At 37.5% G+C, this 23,182-nt stretch overlaps 1 protein-coding gene across 7 annotated transcripts in view; it reads left to right on the top strand.

Moving 5' to 3' along the window:
- The window catches only part of DLG2 (discs large MAGUK scaffold protein 2), a 1,989,136-nt gene that overhangs the window by 594,193 nt on the left and 1,371,761 nt on the right, over window positions 1-23,182 (top strand). The gene's annotated exons all lie outside the window — the stretch shown is intronic.

Raw genomic sequence — 23,182 nt, 5'->3', positions numbered from 1 at the left:
TGTTTACAAGTTTTATTAAAGAACTCCCTGCTGCTCCCCTTTTGTAAGCCTTTTTGTTTTCTATTTGAATTTCAAACAGGTAGTATTTATGTTTTGATGACCAATTCTATTACAACCACAGTCGGAAGCATTTCTGTAGATAATTTTGCAGACTTCTGCAGACTTTACTTTTTACTACTCTTAAGGTTAAAGTCAACAATCAGTTTCCCCCATACAGATGCTATAATAAGCAACATGAAAAGAGCTATTTAAAACCCTAAGGACAGTGCCCAAATATCAACTTGAATTTCTCCATCACCATCCCTTGTTTCAAATTTTGGGTATGCAATAACACTGGTTTGTAAGCTCATGAATTTCAAATGTTTCCCTCCTTATCCTTTTTTAAAGAGAAAACTGCTTTTTTTTTTTCAGGGAAATCTCCATAAATAATTTAGATGAAGAGATAATTTTTAAATATTTCAGAAGTGCAGAAAAACCCGAGTCCAAAGTTCCTTTGATATGGGTTTTGAGAAATTCCCTTTTTACTCTATACTCGGTGGCCTTTGAGGGGGTAGCTTTAAATTTTTCTTACTTATATTCATAAGCAAAAGAATGAAAAGACTTTTACCAACAGTATCTTAATTCTGATGACTTTTGGATAATAAATTCTTAGTACTTTGGCTAACCTGTACTGAGCGATGTAAACCTTTCTATACATTAATCAATAGAAACCCCGAACATGTACACTGCCACGTACAACATGTATAACCTTGCTTTGAATAGCTCAACTTCAATGTTAACTATGTTTATGCCCTTTTCATAATTAGTTTTCACACTTCCGTGCAAATGTTATTAGGTTTATCTTTTTCTTCTGAGATAGCAAGTTTTGCAAAAGAGTTCGCAATTACATGGTCTGATATTTTACCAAGTTTTCGCAATAAAGTCTTACCTGATGTTTTTATTTTTGTTTTATTTTATGTTATAATTTTAAAGTATTTGATTTTATTTTCATTATGCCCAGAGTTACTTATTTACTTGGTTCTGGTAAAATCTCTTGTATAGTTTGTAGCTTTTCATGTTGCCATGTTTTAACATGATTGGTGTTCCAGTGACCCAAAACTTTCAGATGGTTAACATTCAAAGGATAGAAACAGCTCTTATCTATTTTTTCTGCACTCACAATCTCTTAAACTAGAATGATTGCTTTGTGGATTGGACCTTTTTTATTATAGTGAAGTCAAAAGGATTTTTTGAGAGTGGTATGTTTTAATATGTCTCATGTTTTCATGTAAAAATGAAGTCATTATATTTGGAATGAATATGCATGTATATCTATGTGTGCACACACATACATTTACAGATATCAGAATGTGACTTATGGGTCATCATTTATTCACTCATCTATCAAAAATTTTTGGAAGGACAACTATGATTTATGCACTGTGCTAGAGTCTGTGCACCTAAGCTCCATAGAAAATAATCCTTGCTTTCAAGAAGCTTCCAGTCTTGGAAAGGACACAGACACATAAGCAAGTAAGAGGTGTGAAGTATTACAGGACCAGTAATGAAAGTCTACGCAGGACATTGTAAGGACAAAACAGAACAGAACAGAACAATGGCTAATTTTACATGGACTGTGATGTCACCTCTGGGTTGAAAGGTTTCCCTGTGAAGTCACCTCTGGGTTGAATTTTGACAGCTAATGGAGTTTTGCCAAGCAGCCTGGAGTGAGGAAGGTATGCCTGGTAGAGGGAATGACAAAAGCATGGAGTTTAAAAGCAGAGTACTTTGAAGAGTTGCAAATAGTTTGAAATGGATGGAGCATGGGGTCTTAGAAGACTGAAGAGTGAACTAACAGGGTCTAACAAATAAATGCCAGTAAAGCCAATACTGTGGGAATTAACTGGGCAATCTTCACAATCTAATTCTGTGTTACTTTTCCACCTCTTTCTAGAAAAAGGGATTTCTACAGAAGGAAAAAAAAATGAAAAATTCTAACCAGAGGGTATTATATATGTTCTGTGTTTTTCTTGTCAACTGTAAGTTGTTTAAATTTGATCAACATTCATAGCATATTGGCTTGAGTTTAACTTTTTAAAGAATATGATTACAACAATCTACTCTGATTCTGTTCACACACACAAAAAGTAATGTGATCATTATTTAGGTGTACAATTCCTCTTTCATCTCAGATTGCCTTTGTTATTCACAAAGTACCTCTTTAATAAAACATATAGGAAGCTTGTTGCACCAGATGTCCATATCTTTTTTTGTCTATAGAAATGACTTTTTGAAAGTAATGATTTTGATGCAACTAACTTACATTCCGGTGATACCTGTTGCTTTTCTGAATAGCTTTATGTTCCTCACCTCATTATTTCCCTCCTTTTGTCCTCCTACCGTAAACATACCCATATACAGTCACAAACCCACAATCTCTGAACGATGAATGGCAAGTATGAGATCCATTTTACAGGTAAGAAAACTAACACAGAGAGGGGAAATGGACAGTTCCTCTGGTTCACAGTGTGTGTCAGAAGCAGATTTGATATAGATGTTTCCTGACCCCTTATTTACTATCTTATTTAGTAAATCCTGTTGCCCACCCCATAGATTCAATAATTCTGCTTTTATTTTTGAAATTCCTTGAGGGTAAATATAAGAAGATTTTGGAAAAAGAGTGTAACAGAATGTTTTTAAAGCATGGGTTTTCATTACTCCAAAAGAACTAATTTTGGTTTATCTTCCCCATTTATTACATAGAAATGCTTTTGTTTGCACAAGAAACTTTCTGTATAAGTACCGCGCGCTAACCGATTGCGCCACTGGAGCTCGAAACTTTCTGAATTAAGTATTTTTAATGTCTATAACAAGGATAATAGCTATTATAAGAATGATGTGATATAAGATATGGGGACACTGTATAAAATGTTCTTAGAATGTAGTAGGTACTCAGTTTAACTCATAATTGATGAAGTTGAGGCCACAAAACGGGAGAAGACTTAAGGTTTGCCTTCAGTAAGAATAGTGTTAAGAAATTCTAGGATTTGAGCCCAACTAAAAGATGTCTGTAATTAATGAGAAATGCATTCAGCTATAAATTCACCTTTCCCACCACTCTCAACATCATTACCACACATGCACATATGCTAACATGTAAGCTCTATAGAAGTCAGGATTTCCATTTGTTTCATTTACATCTATATCATCAGCATCAAGAACAATGCGGGCACATAGTAGGTGTTCAATAAATATTAGTTAAATGTTGCATCATGTCCCAGATTTCTCTTTATTATGTACTCAGCTTCTTCCCAGATTTATTTATTGTAATGCTTGTTAAATTATTTTGAGAGGAAACACACACACACACACACACACACACACACAATACCATGGGCTTTGAAATCACATGGGTGTGGGTTTGCATACTAGGTTTGGCAGTCACAAACCACTCGCACTCAGTCACATACTGTTTTGGACCTGCACAGCCAGGTTGTAGAGCTAGGTTGGAGGGAATCTATAATTCAAACTAAAACAATTTGTTGGCTGCCTAAACACTCCAGAATTCAAACTTTCATCATGCTCATTTCTACTGAGTTTATTCTGTGAAGTTCCTCGTTTCCAAGCACCCCACCCTTTCTGCCTCTGAGCATTTGCTTTGTGCAATGGGCGTCCTTTCTCTGCAAGGCCATGTTCTGTCTAAATTCTATCCTTCCTTTAAGAACCAGTACAGGGTGTCTGTCTTTCAAGAAATTGACCCTAGCCACACTAACTCCCTTACTTTATCTCTCCTTTGATTTAGTGAGTGTAATTTCTCCATCATTCAGGGAAATAAATCTTATATGGCCTTATGGCACCACTTGCAATATTTATCTTACATTGCTAGCTAATTTTTATTATGTTTTGGCATTGCCCTCATCCCAACTAGATTTTAAGCACTCTGAAGACAGGAAGTAGATACTGTTTTCTCCATTTATTTCCTTTAAAATGCTTGATTTACTGTTTGAAAGGGAAACTTTCAGAAATTCTATCTTCTTATGCTGCAGATGCCTATTCTTTGCTAGAGTCCATGATACATCCCACATATCGATGCTTTTAATAAACACATTATTTGTTGTAGGCAGGTCTTGGAATCATGAATCAGAATTTTGGACAGTGTGTATAATACCTATGGTTCATGCAAATCAGACATGCTCCCTCTCAGAGTTCCAATTGAATAATTATCTCTTTCCAGAGGGTAATAAGGTACTAATCCCTCATGGGCCCCCTAAATTATGGCCTCCTAATGGTTATGAGCCTACTTAGTATATTGGGTTTATAATACCTAAGCCTACTCAATATATTGAATTTATAGTTTCTGATGAGGCTATTTAATTCAAATCCTTAAAAAATATTATAAGGAGTTAATTAATAAAGAAAAAAAAAACAGCACAACGGACAATAGCAATAATAGCTACAATTTGTCAAGCTCTTACCATGAGCCATAGACTACACCAATAACTGAGCACAAGTCTTCAAAACACTTCCCAGACTTATGATGTAAGCATTATCATCATCGTTGCTTTGTAGAGGAGAGAAATTGACGTTTTGGGGGAAAAAGTAACTTGCCTAATGTCACACAACTAGTAAGTGCTTATAAAGGTAGCTTTTAAGTCAGTCAGGTCTGTTCCACTTAAAACCTTTCCAAAACTTCCCTAAATAAATAATATAGTTATATGAACTATAACTAATTAATATATTGCAGACCACTAAAATATTTGTTAATAAGGTAAGGAATTAAATAATAAAATTACATGTTTTACATAGTATGACCTTACCATTTCTTTTTATTCTTTCTTTTTTGTTTTTCTTTTCCATTAAAGTATAGTTGGCATACAATATTATATTAGTTTCAGGTGTACAACATAGTAATTTGACATTTATATACCTTGCGAAGTAATCATTACAATAAGTCTAGTAACCATCTGTCACCATACAAAGTTATTATGATGTTATTGACTATATTCCTTATGTTGTATATTACATCTCCGCAACTTATTTATTTTATAACTAGAAGTTTATGCCTTTTAATCCCCTTCACCGTTTTTGCTCCTGCCCCCCTCCCCCTCCCCCTCCCCTCTGGCAGCCATCAGTTTATTCTCTATGGCTATGAGTTCATTTCTGTTTTGTTTGTAGATTTCACATATAAGTAAAATCATATTGTATTTGTCTTTCTCTGTCTAACTTATTTTACTTAGCATAATGCCCTCTAGGTCCATCCATGTTTCACAAATGGTATGATTTTTTTTTATGACTGAGTAATATTACATTGTATATATGTACCACTTATATTTTATGGACACTCAGGTTGCTTCTGTATTTTGGCTATTGTAAGTAATGCTGCAATACACATAGGGATGCATCTATCTTTTCTGATTAGTGTTTTCATTTTCTTAGTATTAATATCTAGGAGTGGAATTGCTGGGTTTCAGGGTAGTTCTATTTGTAAATTTTTGAAGAACTTCCATACTATTTTTCCACAGTGGCTGCACCAATGTGCAATCCCACCAACAATAAAGGGAGGGAATTTATTGAAAACAAATCCATTCACCTGCTCTATATCTATTCTTATTTGGTGATACCATTTGCATCCTCATTAACACTTGTTATTTTTTTTACTTTTTTATAATATCCATTCTGACACAAGTGAGGTGGTATCTCATTGTGGTTTTGATTTTGATTTCCCTGATGATTAATGATGCTAAACATTTTTTATGTGTCTGTTGACAATTTGTATGTCTTCTTTGGAGAAATATTTATTAAGGTCCTCTGTCCATTTTTTAGTCATTTTTTTTTCATGTGTTGTGTTAATTCTTTATATATTTTGGATATTACCCCTTTATTAGATATATCATTTCTGTTTCTTCTTTGGAGTTCTCACTGTGTTCTTCCATTCTTCTCCCTAGTTCAGTGAGCACCATTATGACCATTACTTTTGACCACATTATTTGGTAGACTGCTTATCTCCATGGAAGAGTGAGTAGCTTTCTGTAGAAGGTGTCCTAGGTGGCCCAGTAGCACAATCTCCCCTGGTCACCAGAGCCAGGTGCTCCAGGGGTGTCCCCTGTGAGGATTGCATGCACCTTCCTGTTATGGTTTTACCACAATTGCTGTGAGCATGCTGGTGATCCAGGTGGCCCTTTGGCCCTGCAGCTGTGAGTCCCAGCCATGACTACTGCAAGCTTGTTGATGAGCATGGTTAAATCCCAGTGCAGCTGTCTGTGAGGCCTGGCCAGGACTGCTGAGGACCTTCTGGTTGATGGGGCTGACCCTCAAACTCCGCCCCCCACAAAAAAAACCCCGCAAAAAACAAACAAACCCTGGGTGGGAGCTGCTTTGGAAGGGAATCTCTTAATTTCCTGCTAATAAATAATGGTTAGAGTCAGAGCATGAGGCTTTCTTATGTATTCTTCATTCTTTCATCCATCAAGTATTTAATGAGCATCTATTATGTGTCAAGCATTGACCTAGTTGCTAACAACACAGGGTGGAACAAAACAGACACTAATCTGCATCCTTATAGAATGTATATGCTAATAAGCTAGGTGAGCAATAAAAAGGAGAGATAAGTAAAATATGTCATGTATAATGATAAATGCTAAAAAGAAACAAAATATGGAAGGGGTATCTAAAGTGTGAATGTGGGAAGGGATCGAAGTTACAGTTCTAGTCAAAATGGGTAGTTGGGGGTCTCACTAGGAAGGTGACCTTTGAGTAAAGACCTAAAGGAAGTGAAGGGAGCAGCCATGTAGGAAAATGTAAGGCAGCAGTTCTCAACCTGTGGGTCGCAACCCCTTTAGGGGTTGAATGACCCTTTCACAGGGGCTGCTTAAGACCATTGGAAAACACATATATAATTATATATTGTTTTTGTGATTAATCACTATGCTTTAATTATGTTCAATTTGTAACAATGAAATAGGGGGTCACCACAACATGAGGAACTGTACTAAAGGGTCGCGGCATTAGGAAGGCTGAGAACCACTGAGTAAGGGAAAGTGAAAGGCTCTGGGGAGGGAGCCACCTGGTGTTTTAAGGAATGCGTAAGAAGCCAGTGTGGCTGGCAAGAGAATGGGCAGGAGAATGCCAATGTGAGCAGATCATGGAGGGCTTTGTAGGTTCGGCTTCTTCTCTCAGTGCAGTGGGGAAGCCAGCAGGGTTTAGAGCAAAGGAGTCATGATTTGACTAATGTTTTAACAGGGTCACTCATTTCTGTGTGTTGGAAAGAGATTTTAGCAGGGAAAGGGCTGGAGGAGGGAGACCACTTGGAAGTTCCTGCAGTAATATGGGTGAGGGATGTTAACCGATTGGGTCCAGTTGGTGCCGACTGGAGACACGTTGTCCAGTTCTGTCTATAATTTAACTTTTTTATCTTCTTCTTTGTCTTGTCCTGCCCTAATACCAACTTCTCCTCAGCTTTTGGGTACTGTTCTCAGCTCTTCTGTAATTTGATCAGCATTGGTTAGAGAAAAATACTTGGATATATGGTTACCACTGCAGTTTGACTAATTATTAATTCTCTGAACATTTGAATGGTAGATAGCCCCAAATGTATGTCATATATGTACATTTAATGGTCCATTTTATTTTTGGCTTCAGGTCTGATCCTCAGTGGACACCCCACCCTAGTTCTGAAATGAACCTACTCTAAGCTAGAACCAGGCCTCATATGCATGTATATTCCCATTGCCTTCCATGTGGCAAATAATCAGTAAATATTTGATCAATGAGTGACTGTTTGAATGAATGTTAGCCACTCAAATAGCTGGACATATTTTAAAGGGTGCCTTTTTTTTTAAAATTATCTTTATTGATTTCAGAGAGGAAGGGAGAGGGAAAAGAGATAGAGACATCATTGATGAGAGAGAATCATTGATTAGCTGCTTCCTGTATGTCCCCTACTGGGGATCAAGCCCACAACCCAGAGTATGAACAAATTATAAATTACAACTAAGTACACGTTTCACAAAGCAATACTTAAGTTTACCAAAAGCTATGCATTCTGATATTGCTATTCTGTTTTTACACTTTAAATTTTAATTTTTAAATAATTTTGGTCAAGATTTACTAAATGTATATAATAAAAGAAATGATTGAGGAAATGCAGTTCATACTGACCCATTTAAAACTGATTTCTTTTTTTTTAATAAATTTTATTGATTTTTTACAGAGAGGAAGGGAGAAAGATAGAGAGTTAGAAACATTGATGAGAGAGAAATATTAATCAGCTGTCTCCTGCACATCTCCTACTTGGGATGTGCCTGCAACCCAGGTACATGCCCTTGACCGGAATGGAACCTGGGACCCTTCAGTCCGCAGGCCGATGCTCTATCCACTGAGCCAAACCGGTTTCGGCTGTAACTGATTTCTTAATGTTTCTTTGCTAATGAGTTTGAAAGAGTGCAGAATGGGTCATAACTCACAAATTGAAAAATGCTGTAACATGTTTCCTGCATTAAGGAACATACATCCTCAATTAGGAATATGCAAATGAAGGATGACACATTACAATAGCCAGCCAATATGAGGCAGGAGATGTGCAAAATAGAACAAAACAAAACAAAAACACTGGATAGCTGTCCTGTAGTCTGGTCCATTTACTAACCCATTTACTCACTTAAAAATTCATGCCCTGGCCTCTGAGGTTTGGCCCAGCCTCCTACGTACCTCAGCATGCCTGGTAGCAATTGCTAATGCCTATGGAGGATTTGTGATATATCAGGCACTGAAGGTTTCATTATTAAAGCCCACTGTCCAGGTGAAGGGATTAAGACACAGAGGGTTAGTTGTCCAGGGCCTCACAGCAAGTTACTGGTGGTAACGGGATAAATTCCAAAGAAAGGAACCAGTACCTGCTCAGGAGAGGCTAGTGCCTGGATGAACCCCTCTCCTGTTCTTGACTCTTGCTCCGATGGTTACTATTCTGGTTTTTGACTCCCTTCTCCAAAGGGGTCATTTTGCATCTCTTTAATTACGATAACTCTGTTGGACTGTCTTCTGGCTTGTTAGTTTCAGCTTCAGATCAGATCCCAATTCCCCCTGGTTTGGGTGTTTCATGGTTTCTTCCTTTAGCCAGGGCCCAGAAGATCCCCATGGGTCTGATGATCTCTACCCTCCCATGAATCTGGGGGTGCTTACACTGGAGACATTCATGACCAATTGAAGTATGGACAAGCTTTGAAAGAGGCCTATTTGCTCAACCCTGCACAAGTTATTAGTGCAGTTAAAGAAGGTAATGAAACTCCCCCGGATGAATTAGTATTGCTTGGAGAACTTAACTCTTGAGAATTAAAAAGGGAAAGACGAACAATAAAACAAAGACACAGTTGACCCTGGGAAGGTCTAGTGCCTACATATTTCTCAAAGTAGATCTTTTCTTTTTGTTTAGGCACATAAAAGACTTTGGGGCTTTCAAAGTAGGCAGGAATTTAACTGAAAGAACCTGAAGGAATGTCTTCCTTTAAAATGAAAGTTAGCTGAGTAGTAGGAGACACATTTTGAGTCCTGTTTTATTTTTTATTTTTTCCACTTGGATTTACATATTCTTTAAAAACCTATACATAGATTTTTATTTGTTTTTAAAGGATCTTTAGATTTTTTTTAAGGTTACACCTAGATTCAAAGAAGAAAGGAGGCCGTGAGGTATGCAGTAGTCTGGAAGGGAGGGGGTAAGGTGGATTTTTAAAGAGGATCCCTGAATCTTATTTGAATAACTAAAAGAGACCTTTGCACTTGTGTTGGATGTGTAGTAAATTAAATGATAACCTGTACTCTTTTGAATTCTTCAGGAAAAGTAAACCAAGGAACTCGTTTTAAATGGGTCAGGATGCATTGTGCTCCTCAGTTTTGAAGATTGTGAAAGTAATCACCTCATTATAGGAAGTATGGAAAGTACAGAAAAGGACAACACATTCATGCTTGCTCACAACCTTGCCGCTCATACATAAAAGCTCTGTATTACTTTCATTTGTTCCTGTGTACTTGTGTGTGTGTGTGAATGAGTATGTGTTATATAAGAAGACATCTGGGATCAAGGTATATTACTTGTACCCTGTGTTTTTGCTCAATACCATATCATAATAACATTATCATGTCATTAATAAATCTTCATAAGCATCTTTCTAAATGGCTGCATGGTAGGAAAGCTGTTTTAAGTAAATAAATAAAGGTAGCCAGAGACTAAAAGCATTGTTTTCCTTAGACCATTACTTTTCAGCAGAGGATAGAAAGCTTTCAAGTGTAACCTTGGAATAGCTTTGAAATGAAATGCAGTTTGAAAAAAATATATGGTGAGTCTGAATTTCAAAAGGATAATTGCTGTTGTATTTCAAATAGGGAACAATTGTATACTTGATGCAAATATGTTTCCAGCTAGTCCCCTATCACTGTTTCTACATCCACCCCATCAAATACGATTGTGTGTGTGATTATTTTCTATATATATATGTATGTATATATATATATGTATATCTCTCTCTCTATATATATGTATATATATATTTTAAATATGTCTTTATGGATTTTTAGAGAGAGAGGAAGGGAGAGGAATAGAGAGAGAAACATTGATTAAAGAAAAACATCATTGATTGGCTGCCTCTTGCATGTCCTCTACTGAGGATCAAGTCCAGAACCCGGGCATGTGCCCTGACTGGGAATTGAGCTGGTGACTTCTTGGTTCCTGGGTCAATGTTTAATCACTTGCGCCACACTGTCTGGGTTGTGTGTGATTATTTTAAACAGAAACCAATGGACAACTTCCTCTTTATCACTATTCTCTTAGGCATTTTGAGCTGAAACATTGTAGTCATTTTTAACTCTACAGCCCCCATTGGAAATCTAATCAAGCCACAAATTCTTTAGAATCTACCTCTGAATAATTTCTTCTACCTCTTGTCTCTCTACCTCTTCTTCAGTGGAGCCCTCATTACCTTTCACTGTATGACCACAGGAACATCCTGGCTGGCTTCCCTATTCTCTCTTTGTTTCCTCTCCAAATTTATCCTCCCAAAGGTTGTATCAAAGATATTTTTCTAAAACACAGATAAGAATTGGCTATCCATTTCTTTGCTCAAAAACTTTCTGTGTTTCCCACTGTTTTCAAAAGTCGTCTTCCCATGTTCTGGCCTCTCCACCTTTCCTCATTCATTACCCCCTGCCAGACCCCACTGACCTGCAACATATGAAGCCAGAATCCAAGCAGCCATATATCCATCCCCTGTTCATGCCACAGGGCAGACATGGAGGAAATTGGATGTTTGATAAAAAATCTGGGTTTGAAGTTCATCATCTCCACTTATGAAAGAGTCTATTACACTCCTAGGTGAGTAAAGCAACTTTTCTGATATTTAATTTCTAGATGTCTACTTGAGATGATAGTGATAACATCTCCATAATATAATGAATATGGCTTTAGACAGACAAAGCCTCAGAGAGGTGCAGGATCCATTCAGAAGATGTGAAATTTCGTAAGAAAGCCAATGAAATGCCAACTGAAACATTGAAGAATCACTTTAAACTAGGTGGTTGTGAACTTGATTGTGTAAGTGGAAATTCCCTTGTGGCATACTTTGAATCCAGGGGATATGAACTAGGACCCAACTTCTTTATAAAATTTTGGAGTTCCTGAGATATGATAAAACAATGTTTAGTTTTATAGTTGAGGAGGTAAGAAAAATCAGCCTCAATCACCCTCACCATCTGCAGTTATACATCTCCCAACCTCATAGGTAATCTTAGCTAACTAAATATAAACCCATCTAAATTTATTGGGAAACTAACCACAAAATTTGCAAAATTGTTTGCTTGATGGTCCGGGGTCCTTAATCCTTAAAAGATTTAGATTAATTGTAGCGTAATGAAGTAAATTAAACCTTTAAATTAAAAGTTTTGTGTTATGTAATAATTGTATATATTTGGTAGTTTATGTATTTGTTTTCAATTCTTTGTTTAAAGTATTACATATAGTATTACATATGTCTCCTTTTTCCCCCATTGATCTCTCCCAGCCACTCTTCCTCCCCGCCCCCTCCCCCCAGGAAATGCCCTCATCTGCCTGGTGTTTGTGTCCATTGGTTATGCTCATTTGCATGCATACAAGTCTTTTGGTTAATCTCTTACCCACCCCACCTTCCTTCTCTCTGAAGTGTGACGGTCTGTTTGATGCTTCTCTGTCTCTGGATCTATTTTTGTTCATTAGTTAATGTTATTCATGATATTCCACAAATGAGTGAGATCATGTGATATTTATCTTTCTCCAACTGGCTTATTTCGCTTAGTATAATGCTCTCCATGTCCATCCATGCTGTTGCGAATGGTAAGAGTTCTTTCTTTTTTACAGCAGCATAGTATTCCATTGTGTAGATGTACCACTATTTTTTAATCCACTCATCTGCTGATGGACACTTAGGCTATTTCCAAATCTTAGATATTGTAAATTGTGCTGCTATGAACATAGTGGTACATATGTCCTTTCTGATGGGTGTTCCTGATTTCTTGTGATATATTCCTAGAAATAGGATTACTGGATTAAATGGGAATTTCATTTTTAATTTTTTGAGTAAACACCATACTGTTTTCCACAGTGGCTGCACCAGTCTGCATTCCCATTGGCAATGCATGAGGTTCGTTTTTCTCTGCATCCAGCATTTGTCCTTTGTTGATTTGTTGGTGATAGCCATTCTGACAGGTGTAAAATGGTACCTCATTGTCATTTTGATTTGCATCTCTCAGAAGATTAGTGACTTTGAGCACGTTTTCATATGTCTCTTGGCCTTCTTTGTATATCCACTTTCAAAAAGTGTCTACTTAAATCATTTTCCCATTTTTTTATTAGATTGTTTATCTTCCTTTTGTTAAGATGTATGAGTTCCCTGTAAATTTTGGAGATTAAGCCCTTATTGGAGATAACATTGGCAAATATGTTCTCCCATGCAGTGCGCTTTCTTGTTGTTTTGTTGATAGTTTCTTTTGCTGTGTAGAAGCTTTGTATTTTGATATAGTCCCATTTCTTTATTTTCTCCTTAGTTTCCATTGCCCTAGGGCAGTGGTCAGCAAACTCATTAGTCAACAGAGCCAAATATCAAGAGTATAACGATTGAAATTTCTTTTGAGAGCCAAATTTTTTAAACTTAAACTATATAGGTAGGTACATTGTAATTAACTTAATTAGGGTACTCCTAAGCTGGCCTTTGCTAAAAACGTCCTCAATCTGATTGAGGTACATTCGTTGAGGTCGACCCCTTCCAACTCTCCCATCCGCACTCGTCTTGTATACTTGTTTCATCTATCTCCTTTAGTTCATCCTCTCTATATGTCCAAACCATCTCAACATACCTTTCTCAATCCTCGACACTACATCTTCTTTCACTCCACAACGTTCCCTAAAATTAACTTAATAAACTTTACTTAAAGTTTTAAGTCAACTTCGCACTGTACGTGCGTGCCCGCACGTGATATTTTGTGGAAGAGCCACACTCAAGGGGCCAGAGAGCCACATGTGGCTCGCGAGCCGCGGTTTGCCAACCACTGCCCTAGGGGCTGTATTGGTAAAGATATTGCTATGACATATGTCTGATATTTTGCTGCCTGTGGATTCTTATAAGATTTTTATGGTTTCCTGTCTTACGTTTAAGTCCTTTATCCATTCTGAGTTTATTTTTGTGTATGGTGTAAGTTGGTGGTCTAGTTTCTTTTTTTTTGCAAGTATCTGTCCAATTTTCCCAACACCAGTTATGGAAGAGACTATCTTGATTCCATTGTATGCTCTTGCCTCCTTTGTCAAATAATAATTGAGCGTAATTGCTTGTGTATTTGTATTTTTAAAGAGAACTTCCTAGATTGGCATATATAACAGATTACTTTTAGATGTCAAGGAATTAAATTTTATCTAAGATTTTAAAGATGAAAGATAAAAAGTCTTACCATTTATAAATTGAAATGTATAAGAAAGCTTAAAGGTCACCATATTTTAAGTTTTACTTATTAGGTAGAAAAATGTATTTTAAAACTTGGAAAGTTTTGTTCATAATTCAACTAGAGTACTTTAAAAGAAAATTTAATATATTAAATTTATAAATGAAGTTTAAAATGTTTAAGGGGAATTTAAGTCATAAAAACACCCGTAATGATGATTGTAAAAACCTTGTGAGATTTATAAATAGAACAGTACAATTATAAATTGAATATTAAAAATTAAGTAAAATGAGGCTTTGGAATTTTAAAAATTGGGTTTCAATTTTGTAAATCAAGAGAGCTCCAAATATTCTCCAAGTAGAATATACTTAAAACAGCACCAAAACACACACATTGCACCAGGTAGGGTTGTTACAAAGTATACATGGAATAATGTGTATAAAAAATACTGTAAATTCTAGAACATTGTAAAAATATTTGTCATTCTTTTTTAAATTGCTTGTGCTCAGTCTGTTACTTTATTTTATTCTATTATTTTTTTTCAAAGTTTTGTTGACTTCAGACATGAAGGGAAAGAGAGAGAGAGAGAGAGAGAGAGAGAGAGAGAGAGAGAGAGAGATGGAAACATCAATGATGAGAGAGAATCATTGATTGGCTGCCTTCTGCACACCCCAGACTGGGGATTAAGCCCACAACTCTGGGCATGTGCCCTTGACTAGAATTGAACCTGGGACCCTTCATTCCACAAGCCGACACTCTATCCATTGAGCCAAACCAGCTAGTTATTTTATTTCTGCTAGTACTAGTGTAGCACTGTGTATTACTAGTGTGCCATATGTATGCATTGTATTGGAATGTTTAGTTATGTTCGTTTTCTTTACTGAAACAAAATTCCATGTCTTCTTTAGTTTATTTCTTTTTAAAGCAAACATTGAGCCTCCCTTCTGTGTTTACCAATGTATCTGTACAACAAACAGAGTCATTGTTTAAAAAAATGGTATCTATGTCTGTATAGTAAATAGTGCATTATTGAATTGAATTTAACATGAAATAAAATAAAATCTGTCTAAAGAAAATTCTATAACAAAATTTTAAGAAAAGCAATTGGTTAATTTGAAAAATAATATCAGTTAATCATGCAAATAGGAGATATGAATAATTAAAAATACATTAAAGAAAAATTCAGACTTGACCAGTCTAGGGCAAAGCACATATTTTTTCCTCTTAGGTCTAAAACATTGTTTCAGTTCAGATAAACAAGTTAGAGGACAGGTTCACAGAATGATTGGAGCAGTCCAGGCTGGGGGCGGGTGGAGATTGGTGAGACAGACTGTTGATCTGTAATGAGACTCCCTCAGTCATGGCTGACTGCCCATTCTCATTATGTAGACTCTGTGGCCCATCTCCCATCCCTCCCTTCTTCCAGTCCACCATGATCAGCAAGGCTGTTTTTTCTTTCCTCTGGTCCAGCAGTCAATAACATTGATTTTCACAGCACTAAGTGATTCTCACCTTTTCCCTCATTACCTCCTCCTTCAGGGCTAAACAAAGTCAAGTTCCCTGGTGTGTGCCACAGTCTGCAGATCCTGTAAGACAGAAATGGCTAGAGGCAGGATATAAGCCTTTGGCTGGATGGGAGGGTCGGTCAGTGCCCTAAAATCCCTCAGAAGCATCTTGGACAGAATATTTTTGACACAATCTTAAGGGATAATATATTCTCCAGGGAGAAAGAGAATGTCTAGCTTCTTCAGTACAGTTCCATGGAGTAGGCTGAGGGGGAGAAAGCCCCGAGGTCCTATTTGCATGTGTAATTCTTACTGAACCTATTCAAATCGACAGATACTACTTCTGGGGAAGAGGCCAACTATTGGGAATGAGTCGAAGAACAGAAATACATAGCAGGGCCCTCTATGGCTGGTGTATTGCAGAAGAAAAGAGGGCATTGGCTCAGTGAGTGGTTATTATGTGCTAGGGATTTCATAATCTTTATCTATTTTAATCTTTTTAAGAACCCTGTCAAATGAGTATTACTGCCCTCATTTAACAAACTCTAACACCGAAACTAAGGAGGGCATTCCTGTGTCCAAAGCCAAATAGCAGGAAGGTGACAGAGCCAGTCTTTCCCATACACACCACACTGCCTTCCAGAACCACCGGCTTTTCTTGTTGAGAGTTTGTGCAAAAGCTTTGCTAATCAGAAAGTGGAGACATGGCCTCCCTCTTTAATGAGGAAGGGTGAAGTGCTGGCATCAGTGTTGATTCAGTGGTCCTATAGAGAATGAGGGAGTTTTGTGGCCTCGCCAAGCGGAGAAGTGACTGAGAGAAAAGTCAAGTACTGTTTAGGAAAGATTTCACCCAAGCTTGTGAAGAGGTGCCTAGATGCAGGGCTTTAACATTCGGAGAAGCAATTTTGGGTTTCTGGACTCTGGACTATGATGCTCTGGAATCTTATGAGACCAAGCAGGGTCAGCTCTGGGAACTCTGCCTCTTAAATATCACAGCCCAAGGTTTGAAGTCTTCTCTACCTCTTTCCAGCAGTGTGAGCCTGAGCTAGTTAGCCTGTCTTAGCCTCAGTTTTTATATCCATAGAATGGGACGCTAACGTCTATCCCATAGACATACATTTTATCATATGTTTTACATGTGCTAGTATTTCTAAGCCTTTCAAGTTTCTTCTATAGAGGGGAAACCGAGTCAATGATAGATTCTTCTCTTATTCAGTGGTGTGCCCTCCCACCCCCCTAAAATAATATGAAAGTTAATTTCCAGTATTCCTTTCTGCTGAGGTGTAAGTAAGAGAAATGTTATTACTCCTGGGGGAAACTACTTAGGGATCAAAGCCTTAACTATCAACATCAAATTCATCTGTGATAATTAATTTCTAGCCTAAACCCTCAGGTGGTAGAGGAAAGTGGGAGTCCCTAGGGCTAACTGGCAGTCTCTGAAGATACAGCCTAGGGCTGTGGTGTCCAAGAGAGCAGTTCCTAGCTACATGTGGCTGTTGAGCCCTAGAAATGTGAATTGAGATACATTGTAAGTATAAAATGCATATCAGATTTTGAAGACTACGTACAGACAATAAAGTATCTCATTAATAATTTTTCTCTTGATGATATGTTGAGATTAAAATTCAAATATATGGGGTTAAATGAAATGTATCAAAATTAACTTTACCTGTTTCTTTTTACTTTAATGTGGCTACTAGGACATTTAAAATTACATATATGGCTCATATTTTGGTTCTACCTTTGTGTGTGTGTGTGTGTGCACATATTTAAATTGCCCATACTTGCGAAATTATCATGTGTTAGAAATGCCATTCCTTAACACTTACCTACATCTCCCAGTTAGTCCTCTGTTGAATTTCCTCATCAAAGATATCTGTATGTAAATGAAGTTAAGCCTGACAGGGGCGGATTGAGTGGGCCTGAAGAATCCATGATTCAGACAATCTCATCTCCATGGTGGGTGCCTTAAATGCCACATCTTCAGTCAGCAATTAGTCTCCCATGAAAACAAAATTGAGCTTTGCATTCCCTTTGGGTTTTGAAAATGCACTTTGAAGTTTGTGCTAGGAAGTAGAACTATGTACCAGGCCAGGGACTAGTGATACATTCCTTTTGGTCTTCTCAAAGTGAGATTTATAAATGGCTCTATTTCCCACAAAAAAATTGATGACAATTTTGCATATGCCCTGTCTACAGATATCTTCATTTTAACATTAAAAATCTGCAATAGCTCAAAGAAATAAGGAATTAATATTTTAGTTTGGCATGTCTCGGGTTCAGTTTCTTCCTCTCCTATGCATTTATCTCAGGATAGGTGACAATTTGATACAGAAAGATTCTGACTGTAGCCCCTTGGCCTGACTCATCCTATTTTGTCACTGCTGACACTGTTTATCAGTCCATAGAAGTAACAGACCTGTACTCACACCAGTCCATCATATTTACAATCACTTATATAAGAAGATCTGAAAATCATATCATGGAATCTCATTTACTTATTTATTCAACTTTAATTTCTTGAGAATAAACTATGTTTTAGCCTCAGAGGCAGACATCTTCAGATGTATTTTTATTTTGTTTAGTTTAAGTCTCTGTTTTAGAGCTGAGGTAACCAAAACTAAGAGACATTAAGTAAACTCCCCAAAGTCATTGCTTGTAAATAGTAGATCAAGCACTTTAAGTCTTCTGGTGTGAAAAATTTGTGCTCATTCTATAACACACACTGCTGCTCCAGAATATAAAACAGATTGTGACTCACAGTGCTTATGAGTCAGGGAAATCTGGACTCAAACTACTTGGGTTCAAATCCAGATCCTACTGCTCGATAGCCCTCTGATCTTGGGCACAGAACTTACTACCCCTGAGCTTCTAATTTCCTCATTTGTAAAATGTGGCTAATTATGTGGCTCACTTTATGGGATTACATTAAGGATTATGTAAATTAATCCACATAATGGTTTTAGCAGAGGATTTGGTATTTAATGAAAGCCCAGTAAATATGTATTATTATCACCAAAAGCAATAGTATTTGGTTGTGCCTCCTTATGATAATGATTAACAATTTTTAACACTATACATTAGCCATAATATTAGATATTTTAACTATATTAATTCTACTTTTCATAAGAAATCTGAGGTAAATGGCATTACTCTCTTTTATAGACAAGGAAATGAAAACTTTTAAGTGTAAGATGATACAGTTTGATAGGTGATAGAGCTGGAATCAGAATAATTGTGCAAAAGCTTTGACAATTAGAAAGTGGAGACATGGCCCCTCTCTTTAAAGATGAAGGGAAAAGTGCTGGCATCAGTTTTGATTCAGTGGTCCTAGAGCCGTGGTCAGCAAACTGTGGCTCGCGAGCCACATGTGGCTCTTTGGCCCCTTGAGTGTGGCTCTTCCTAAGCCTTAGCAGTACTCTAATTAATTTAATAACAATGTTCCTACCTATATAGTTTAAGTTTAAAAAATTTGGCTCTCAAAAGAAATTTCAGTTGTCCTACTGTTGATATTTGGCTCTGTTGACTAATGAGTTTGCCGACCGCTGTAGAGGGAATGAGGAACTCTGCCTCTTCAATATCACAGCCCTAGGTTTGAAGTCTTCTCTACCTCTTTCCAGCAGTGTGAGCCTGAGCTGCGTAATGCCAATTTCTTTCTTAGTATGCCTTTCTGCCTCCTGGAATTTCTCCCCCACCATCCTAAGTAGCTACCTCTTCCCAAATAAAAGAAGCTGTCAGAGTTGGATTCTCTTGTTAATGTTATGGTTGGAGCCTTAGAGGGTAAGAAGCTCATGAAAACTGATGTGTAGCCCTCTGTCTACAATAGTGGTGAACTAACATTGTGGTCCCACTACCTCCACTCCCATGGACTCTTCTTGATAAGACTGCTCTGGTGTCTGAGTCTGTCACCAACACACACCTCTCTTCTGTCCTCAGGTCCAAACTGCCATCTCTCTCGGTTTTGACCCTTGACCCTATAGGTCAGTGATGGCGAACCTATGACACATGTGTCAGAGGTGACACGCGAACTCATTTTTTTGGTTGATTTTTCTTTATTAAATGGCATTTAAATATATAAAATAAATATCAAAAATGTAAGTCTTTGTTTTACTATGGTTGCAAATATCAAAAAATTTCTATATGTGACACGGCACCAGAGTTAAGTTAGGGTTTTTCAAAATGCTGACACGCCAAGCTCAAAAGGTTTGCCATCACTGCTATAGGTCAAGGTGGAAAGACCCTCACTCAGCTCTTTTAGGCTAGCTTCAGTGACTTGGCCTGCCAGTGTTTAATTTTGGAGGCTCCAGAAATAGTCTGATTCTTTGGTGACATTGTTTGGCACTGTAGAAAAATGTTCTTGCTGTCCACAGTACTTTTGCAAATGTCTTGATTTTTCTTGCACCTTGACTATATTGCTCTAATGCAAGATGCCTTTTCTTTCTTGCTGGGACTCCTGTGATATATTCTTAACAGAGGCTTCCTCCATCTATTCTTGACCCCACTACAGCCTGTGTTTCATAATGCAGCCAGACAGAATTTTCAGATATAAATTTGATCATGTCACACACCTGCTTAAAATGTGTGAAAGGCTTGCCTTTCTCCCACTGTGTTTTACAAGGTCTTGTGAGACCTGGCTCCAGCCTGCCCATCCAGTGTCACTGTCCACCACAGCCCCGTTTTCCCTGTGGGAGCCACACCTTCCTCACTTCAGTTTCCCAAAACATCAGACTTCACTCCAATATAGCCTTTGCTGTAGTCCCTCCCTAGGATGTCCCCCCAACCCTGTAACTGGTTAAGTCCTACTCATCTCTCTAGACTCAACTTAAACCTCCAACTTTCATGAAATCCCCCCGCCAGTCCCTCTATTCTAGATCTGCCCCCTGTGTAAACTCTCCTGTCATCTGAACCCATCCTTTATAGAACGTACCACACTTTGCTAAAATATATGTGTGTGTTTTTATTATTTGATTGCTATCTGTTTTCTAAATCAACTTCAAATTCATGACGGTAGGAACCATATTAGTTTTGCCTACATTATATCGTCAGCCTTAGACACAGTATTGATATACAATATGCCCTGCATAAGTATGCAGTGTATATGTGAGTAATTAAATGACTGTTTCATTATCTTCCAAAAGTGGATAAGCACACTGATTCAGTATAAATTCCCTACCTCCTTATAGCATTGGCCTTGGATCTATAAAGCAGCTCATTCTACTGTTGGTGGGTCTTAACTGTGGTGAATAGGAAGGTACCTACCTACTTCTCCCAGGAGTCCAAACGTCATCGTGTAAATCGATCCTTTGGTGGTTCTAAGGAATGATTATTGTATAGCAGCGAGTATGTGTTTTCTGCAGGATGCTGTCTTAAATGGTTTACATACACGATAATTTCTTCATCTGCACAACTCTAAAAGTTCAATTTAAACTCAATTTTGCTGGCTCTGAAACTTTTGATCTTTCCTCTACATCAGTGTACTTCAAAATTTACTTTAAGAATCATCTGATATCTTGTTACCATGGCAATTCCTGGGTTCCACTCGCATAGATTGGGATTTTTCAGGTTGAGGGAGGGACAGACATGTGGTGCTGCTGCTTCCAGTCTGGGGACCACACATGCAGTAGCTCTGTGCTAGACCTCTGTACCTCCTGGAATTTCTGATATCCCAGTCCTGGCTATACTTCTTAGGCAAGCTCTTTAATCTCTCGGCCTTCTATTTTCTACTCTGTAAAATAGGGAATGTGATAGTATCATAGAGCTATTTTAAGAACTCCATTGATAGTTTCATCTGAAGGGTACATGAAACCCAATGCTGATATTCTCTGTTTTAATGCTTCCTATCTCAGGTGTAAGGAGTTAGGAGCATGATAAATGACAGAAGGAAGGAACATTTTTTAAAAAGCTGTCAGTTTATTTTCTTCAAATCATCATGTCTCCTGTCCCAGATAATATATTTTTGTTGGATAAGATATCCATCATCTCCCCTTTTTTGACCTGGAGCACACTAATTATTGCCACCCCTGGGCTCTGTGTGTGTTACACCTGCTATGGGCAACGGGCAACATGTGTCATATCATCAGGGTTTTATCTTTTTTCCTTCCATAAACACATACCCCTGACCCATTTGCTATATTTTGATGTATGTGAGTTAATTTCTCAGGAATGGAAAGCAAAACAAAAACACCCTTATTTTATTCGTTGTTCAAAATGAAGGAGAAAAAAAGACAAGAAAGCATTTTTGGTCTGTTATCAAAGAATGTAAAACTTACACAGTATATTCCTAAGGCTAATATTTTAAATGACTTTTGACTGACGAAACCCTTTTATACCCCGTGTGACTACATTAGCACAGTTATTTGAGCTGAGTGTGATAACTAGGGACCTTACCCCGGACTAGGATTTACATTCCAAATGAGATTTGCACAGGCGTTTTTAGTTTTTGAAGAAATCAGATATTTATCATTGGTTTAATTTGCTGATAATTCAGAAAATCATTGGCTCTGTAGGTAGTATGAAACGTCGATTTTAGGGACATTTTAAACTGGACCGTGTGTATGCAGCCAGCAAATCCAGACCGTGGGAAATTGCACTGGTCAAATGGTTCAGGCTCTGCAACTGATGGATCGTTAGGAAAAGAAAGGGATGGAGTGGGAACCTGTAAAGTATAAGACCTACAAGAAAACTAAACTGTAGTGTCCAGGAATGCTTACTTGGGTGAGTAGACGATAAATAAATACAAGAAAGGGGGTATTATAAAAGGATATGATGACTTTTAAGGGAAAGGGGTTTTAATTGGGTTGAGGTACATGGAGACTTCTGTGGTGTCTGGCAACGTTTTAGTTCTAGACCTGAGGTGGTTACAGGGTTTTGCCTAATATAATTCACCATCAAATTAAACATTTGCCATGATTATCTGTGTTTCTGTCTTATTTTACAATAAGAAACTTTAAAACACAGATAATAAAAGGATGAAATAAATTTTATTGTCATTCTTTTTGTCTTTCAAATTAAAAGATCCCAGAATATGGCCGTGGCTACTTCCTTTGGTCACCCCCCAATCTCTGGAAAGAGACTGTGTTCACCAAGTCTCCCTATCAGGAATTCACTGACCACCTTGTAAAGATGCACATCAGAGTTACTGTGCAGAGGACCCAGCCTCCAGCTGTGGCCACCACATAATTTTATACAAGAGAAATAAAGTGAATGAAACCTGTTTTAAAAAATCCCAGAAGAATATTCTTTTAACACTTGGATTGCGGGAAACGAGTTAAGTCGGCTCGCGTGAATTGCGCGTACTCCGCGGGAGCCGTCTTAACTCGGTTCATATAGATTTGCGGTGGAGTGCGGGAAACGTGTAAACTCGGGCCGATTGTAACTGCGTATTACCAAATATTTGTTTGTTTGCCGTTCACAAAGATACCTACCTGCGTATGCGAACCGTTTCATACCCATTGGGGTAATAGGTATCATAAAAATCCCTTGTAAGTAGAGAACACTTTATGGCGCTGGTCGAGTACAATACCGTTAGGGTACCAATGTATTGTTTTCTCATTTTATAACCGATATCCCTGGATATCTCACCATGCAAAGAGAATAGTTATTGAGAAATACTTCTTGTGTCCGGACGTCTTTAGTTTTGAGTTTTGTGAATATTATTACGTGTTTAAATATTTAAATATATTGTGATAAAGACATTCATATAGAATTTTTTAACCAAATAAAATAAAATCGTTCCGCAAAGTGTTCGC

Source organism: Myotis yumanensis, unplaced genomic scaffold (assembly GCF_028538775.1).
Source record: "Myotis yumanensis isolate MYYU_CA2020_CCGP unplaced genomic scaffold, mMyoYum1.0.hap1 SCAF_10, whole genome shotgun sequence".
Taxonomy (NCBI): domain Eukaryota; kingdom Metazoa; phylum Chordata; class Mammalia; order Chiroptera; family Vespertilionidae; genus Myotis; species Myotis yumanensis.
This window is presented reverse-complemented; position numbering and strand designations above follow the sequence as displayed.